Genomic DNA, 7,213 nt, shown 5'->3' with positions numbered 1-7,213 from the left:
TGTGTTCTGGGCTCGATCTCATAGGACACTGGGAATGGACGGCTTGATTTCATTATGAAAGGTCTTTATTAAAGACCTGACCTTTATTTCCAGGAAGGAGGTACTTGTCAGATTCTTGCTGTGAGAGAGCTGTCTTTCAGCTCAGCTCACCAATTCTCATTTTAATCTTCCACACCCCATGTAGAGCTTTCACTGTACGTTTCAACCGTATATCACAATAGCTGAGCAAGATGAACGGCCGTGAACTTAATGGTGGAGCAGGTTCGAAGGACTGAATGCCCTAATTTTTTTTTATTTCCTATCTCCTAACGTTGGTAAGGAGAATGGAAATCAGCATAGGCCAGGAAGGACAAGAGGCATGTTTCTATCATGTAAGTTCTATATCAATTTTTTCCTCCCTAATTTTCCACCTAGGTGGTCTAATTCTAATTGTTCACACAATTGTTGGTATATACCTGGAAAACTATCCCCCAACAGGCTGTGGTGCTGGGAGGATTAGTGTTTCCAAGGCTGACATTGTTGGATTTATGTTAGGTAAGGAAATTGAGGGATATGAAACCAAGATGGGTAAATGTAGTTAAGGTACAAAGACACCATGCTCGCATTGAACGACGGAACAGGATAGAGGGACTGATTTTAAAAATTCTTTTACACGATTTGGGCATTACTGGCTAGACCAGCGTTTATTGCTCATCCCTAATTGCCCTTGAGAAGGTGGTGGTGAACCACCTTCTTGAACTGCTGCAGTCCATGTGGCGTAGGAACACCTACAGTGCTTCTAGGGAGGGAGTTCCAGCCATGGTGATGGAAGAGCGATATAGTTCCAAGTCGGGATGGGTGTGGCTTGAAGGGGAACTTGCAGGTATTGGTGCTCCCATGGATCTGCTGCCCTTGTCCTTCTAGATGGTAGAGGTCACGAGTTTGGAAAAGGAGCCTTGGTGAGTTGTTGCAATGCATCTTGTAGATGGTACACATTGCTGCCTCTGTGTTTCAGTGATGGAGGGAGTTGCCTATGCCATTCATATGATGCTTTTATTATGTGACAATCCATCATATGGGGTTACAATTGCAGTTCTGGATTTGGAGAAGGAACAGAAGTTCATGTAGAGGGAAGCACTGGAGTTAATGTAGAGAAGAGGCACTAGGCTGATCCCTAGAGTGAAAGGTCTATTTATGTGGAAACAGAACATAAGCCATTTATTATAATTGGCTTAACATCTCAGTTAAAATACCGGACAGAGATTGGTATAAGAGCATTCAGTCAGCTTGTAATAAGTTTAGCCTTGTTTGAGGGGAGACTAACTATCAGGTTCTGTGTCATATTGTACTGAATGGGAGGTTCTGTTCAGCCAGAGTTAAAGTTTTCTTGCCTCATGATGCAATAGCATAAGCAGAACTTCCCAGAGTTTCCCAATATCAGCCCTCACCCCAATTGAACGGAAGCAGCTTTTGCTGAGTTTGGGCAGATGAATCGTATATCTGACACAAATAACAAGAGGAAACAAAATTTACCGCTGATTACAAAAGCAAAATGCTGCAGAACTTCCCAGAGTTTCCCAATATCAGCCCTCACCCCAATTGAACGGAAGCAGCTTTTGCTGAGTTTGGGCAGATGAATCGTATATCTGACACAAATAACAAGAGGAAACAAAATTTACCGCTGATTACAAAAGCAAAATGCTGCAGTTGCTGGAAATCTGAAATTAAAAGCAGGAAATGCTGGAAATATTCAACAGATTAGCATCATCTGTGGAAAGAAACAGAGTTCATGTTGCAAGTCAATGACCCTTCATCAGAACGTTGATTTCTTTCTTACTCAGATGGCGCATTTGATTGGTCAAAGCAGTGTTATGATATAAAAGGGAAGGATCTATTTCATAATCAGACCAACTAAACAGAATTAAAGTGTTAGAAACCAATGGAACACTCATTTTACTCATTAGGAATTATATTAAGCTGGATAAAGAAATAAACTTAATGGACCAATGCGATTGTTTCTGGTTCTCACACAAGCTGCATTTATGACCTCACTCCCAAAAAGTACCAATTTGTCCTAAATTATAGGTAGTTTTATGTTCTGGCCTTGACCTCATTGGAAACTGGGTAAAGACTGCCCAAACTCAATGCAGAGAAAGAAAAAAAAGTCTTGCATTCAAACACAATCTCTAAAGGTTATGCTGTGGTATTGCAGCTCACTCTTCATCTGCTCATCGTTTGTAATATTGCAATATCGATATTTATGAACATTTTTCAGGACAATCCTATAAGAAAATGAGTTTTGTCCTATCTTCACCATGTTTTCGTCTCTCTGCACTTAGAGGAGGCCAAATTCTGCCCCCACTGGCAAATAAACAGCACTTGCACTTGCCCACTGACTTTCCGTGGGATTTCTCTCTAGAATTTACTGTGATTTCAGAGGGAGCAGCGCCCTCTACAGGGGATCTGGAACATGTCAGAAGGGCAAGAGGTTGAAAAATTAATCAGATTAAAGAACTGTTAATAAGCAGTGCAGAATCTGGACCAGGAAGTGTCAAAGAGTATCTAATTTAATGTTAAATCAGAAATTGAATGCTAAGTAAAGAGAGAGGAAGAAAGATGGGATGAAGGAAAATAGATAAAAGAGACTAAATAAAAAGTAAAAAAAAGTTTTCAACAATAGTTAAAGTTGAGAGATGGAATGACACCTCACACTTGTAAAAATTAGATTTCAGTGCCAATAAGGTTCTGTGGAATAACTGAGATTTATCATAACATTGAAAATTTACATCCACTGGAATGAACAAGCCCTAACTTTTTCTGGCAATTTACTGGGTATATATCACTTAAGTGCAGCAACTCCTCGCTGTTCCATATATTTCAATGCTAAGTCTCTTTGGTGAGATAACAGCATAACAAATTTTCTGGTGGAGGAGAGTAACTTAGTCAGAAACCTCCTGATATCTGCATTTAACTGTGCATGCTGGAAGTCACTATGTAATTTATGCTTTAATATTAGTGAGTGGTGATAGCTTCATCATTATCTCTGCACAAAAACCAGTTCAAGTGGATATTTATAGGTGCCTGTAAAGATTGACTGGATGTTACTTGTACAGCTTAAGGAGTCTATGAGAAAGCTTGTCTTTGGAAACCAATAAAGGGGAGAAAGGATCAGATAGGGGTAAGCCTGAAGGTCAAAACCAAGGCTGTACAGCAGAGGTACAATTTGGATAAAATCTAGCAGGCTGTGCCTGGAAGGGACAGAAAGTTTAATAACAGGAAGAGGACATGAGTGGCTAAGCCTGCATCAGAGAAAAATAGTCATAAAAGTTAAAATTATATCTGTATCTGAATGCACATTGCATCTGTGACAAGATAACGGAATTAATAGCACAAAAATGAATGGGTTTGATCGAGGAGCACCTACTGAGGCGTGGTTGTAGCCACAACATGGGCATCTACTCAACAATGTGAAAAATTGCCCAAGAATGTCCTTTCCACAAAAAGGACAAATTCAATCTGGCCAGTTACCACCCTGTCAGTCTGCTCTCAATCACCAGCAAAGTGATGAAAAGCGTCAATAACTGTACTATCAAGTGGCAATTACTCAACAACAACAGCCTGCTCATCGATGCTCGGTTTGGGTTTCACAGGCCTTGGTCTAAACATGGACAATAGAGCTGAATTCCAGTGATTAGGTGAGAATGACTGTCTTTGACATGAAGGCAACATTTGACCAAATGTAGCATCAAGGAACCCTAGCAAAACTGAAGCAAGTGGGAGTTGGGGAGAACTCTCCCACATAGCACAAAGGAAGATAGTTTTGGGAGATAGTTTATCTCAGCCCCATGATATCACTGCAGGAGTTCCTCAGGGCATGTCCTGGGTCCAACCATCTTCAGCTGCTCTACCAATGAGTTCTCTTCCAACATAAGGTCAGAAGTGGGATGTTGGCTGATGATTACACAATGTTCTGTAACATTCGCAACTCCTCAGGTACTACAACATCCATGCCCACATGTAGTAAGACCTGGGCAACATTCAGGCTTGGGCTGAGTGCGAAATAACATTTGCGCTGCACAGGTGCCAGGCAATGATCAGCAAGAGAGAATCTAACCATTTAATACAGCTGTAGCATAACCTCCCTACTTTTACATCCTATGCCTATGTTAATAAAGGAAAGTTTCCAAAAACTTTATTAACTACCTTATCTACCTGTTCTGCTACCTTCAGGAATCTATGAACATGCACTCTTAAGATCCCTCTGTTGCTTTACACTTCTCATCAAGCTACCATTTTTATTGTATTCCAATGCCTTGTTTGCCCTCCCCGATGCATTTCCTCACATTTCCATGAATTGTATTCCATTTGCCACTTTTCTGCCCACCTGACCAGCCCATTGATATCATCCTGCAATCTACAGTTTTCTTTCTCACTATCAACCATATCACTATTTTTTCTCTCACCTGCAATCACTTTAGTTACTCTCCCTACATTTAAGTTAAAATTACTAATATATAAGATGAAAAGCAAGGGACCTAGTACTGAGTCTTGTGGAACTCTACTGGAATGGCCTTCCAGTCAGAAAAACACCTGTCGACATTGCTGTCTGCTTCCTGCCACTGACCCAATTTTGGATTCCATTTTCCACTTTCCTTTGGATCCCATAGTTTCTCACTTTTCTGATCAGTCTGCCATGTGGGACTATGCCAAAAACCTTGCTAAATTCAAATGCATTATCCTCACTGGCGCTCCTTGTTACCTCTTCAAAAATTCAATCAAATTGATCAAACTTGATCAACCCTTAAGAAACACAAACTTCTGGTCTGGATGAATCCAGGTCCCTAAATGGTGATTAATGCTGTCCCTCGAAATTTTTTCCAATAATTTTCCCACCACCTAGGTGAGACCGACTGTCTTGAAATTACTTGGCCTATCCCTTTCTCCCTTTTTAAGTAATGGTGCAACATTGGCAGTCCTCCAAAATCCTGCACCACGCCTGCTGCCAAAGAGGATTGGAAAACGATGATCACTATTTCTTCCCTTGCTTCTCTTAGCAGCATGGCATACATTTCATCTGGGCCAGAAAATTTATTAATTTTCAAAAATGCTAAACCTCTTAATAGTTCCTCTCTCACTATTTTTATCCCATCCAATATTTCACCCTCCTCCTCAATTACAATGTCTGCTTTCTGTTTTTTGTTCTCCATTAGTTACACAAACATTAAAACATTCAAAGTGAGGTAAGGATTCATAGCAGTAAAATAAATAAACCAGTACAGTTTAATACGGCACAATAAGTTCTCTAAAAGTTTACACAATTGATTCTAAAGTAAGAATATACATTCATCTAATTTTTTTTTTGCAAAAATATACTTTATTCATAAATCTTCAACAACATTTCAAACCATTTCAAAATCACCATCACAAAAATACAATCAGGTTCAACTTTTACAACATGAATCACAAGGTGTATCAGTACAAACAATGAATATTACAATCATTGGTAGACATTCATTTTGAGCTGTACAGTTCCCAGCCCCTCAGTGCATTATGGCAGAAAGGTCTTAGGCAGCGACCCTTCCCCATTGCACCTTTGTGGCGGCTGCCCCAAGCTTTAGTGCGTCCCTCAGCACGTAGTCCTGGAACTTGGAATGTGCCAGTCTGCAACACTCGGTCGGGGACAAGTCTTTGCACTGGAAGACCAACAAGTTTCGGGCAGACCAAAGAGCGTCTTTTACCGAGATGATGATCCTCCAGCTGCAGTTGATGTTTGTCTCAGTGTGTGTCCCTGGGAACAGCCCATAGAGCACAGAGTCCTGTGTCACAGAACTGCTCGGGATGAACCTCGACAGAAACCACTGCATTTCTCTCCAGACCTTCTTTGCAAAGGCACAATCCACAAGGAGGTGAACAATGGTCTCTTCCCCACCACAGCCACCTCGAGGGCAACGTGCCGAGGGGGTGAGACTCCTGGCGTGTAGGAAGGATCTGACGGGGAGGGCCTTTCTCACCACCAGCCAAGCTATGTCTTGGTGCTTGTTGGAAAGTTCTGGCGATGAGGCATTCTGCCAAATGACTTTGTCAGTCTGCTCGGGGAACCATACCACAGGGTCCACCCTCTCCTTTTCCCGCAGGGCCTCTAAGACATTACGTGCTGACCACTGCCTGATGGACTTGTGGTCAAAGGTATTTCTCTGCATAAATTTTCCCACGAGGGACAGGTGGTACGGCACGGTCCAACTACTTGGAGCGTTCTGCGGCAGCATGGCCAGACCCATCCTTCGCAACACTGGGGACAGGTAGAACCTCAGCACGTAGTGACACTTGGTGTTTGCTTACTGAGGGTCTATGCACCGCTTGATGCAGCCGCACACAAAGGTGGCCATCAGTATGAGGGCGATGTTGGGCACGTTTTTACTCCCTTTATCTAGAGGCTTGTACATCGTGTCCCTGCGGACACGATCCACTTTCGACCTCCAGATAAAGCGGAAGATGGCTCGGGTGATTGCCACCACGCAGGAGTGTGGAATGGGCCAGATCTGCACCACGTTCAGCAACAGCGAGAGTTCCTCACATCTGATGACCAGATTCTTACCCGCAATGGAGAGGGAGCGTCGCTCCCACATGCCCAGTTTTCTTTTCACCATAGACACTCGCTCCTTCCAGTTTCTAACGCATGCCCTGGTCCCTCCGAACCATATCCCCAGCACCTTCAGGCCGTCAGCCCTGACGGTGAAGGGGACAAAGGATCAGTCAGCCCAGTTCCCAAAGAACATAGTCTCGCTCTTCCCACAATTTACCTTGGCTCCCGAGGCCAGTTCAAACCGGTCGCAGATGTGGATCAGTCTGTGCACTGACAGCGGATCTGAGAAGACAGCGACATCGTCCATGTACAGGGAGGCTTTGACCTGAGTGCCTCCACTGCCTGGGATCGTCACTCCTCTTATGCCCGGATCCTTCCTGATGGACTCAGCAAAGGGTTCTATGCAACACACAAAAAGAACAGGCGAGAGAGGGCAGCCCTGCCTGACTCCAGATTTAATAGGAAAGCTATCTGATTCCCACCCACTGATTGAGACTGCACGACTGATGTTAGTGTAGAGCAGTTGGATCCAATTGCGAATTCCCTCCCCAAACCCCATTTTGGAGAGCACATCCACCACGTAGGTGTGCGATATTCTGTCAAAGGCCTTCTCCAGGCTGATGAGACAGGTATCCACACCCCTGTCCTGTA

Source organism: Carcharodon carcharias, chromosome 22 (assembly GCF_017639515.1).
Source record: "Carcharodon carcharias isolate sCarCar2 chromosome 22, sCarCar2.pri, whole genome shotgun sequence".
Taxonomy (NCBI): Eukaryota; Metazoa; Chordata; class Chondrichthyes; order Lamniformes; family Lamnidae; genus Carcharodon; species Carcharodon carcharias.
The sequence above is the reverse complement of the archived record's forward strand: the minus strand, read 5'-3'. Positions refer to the sequence as shown.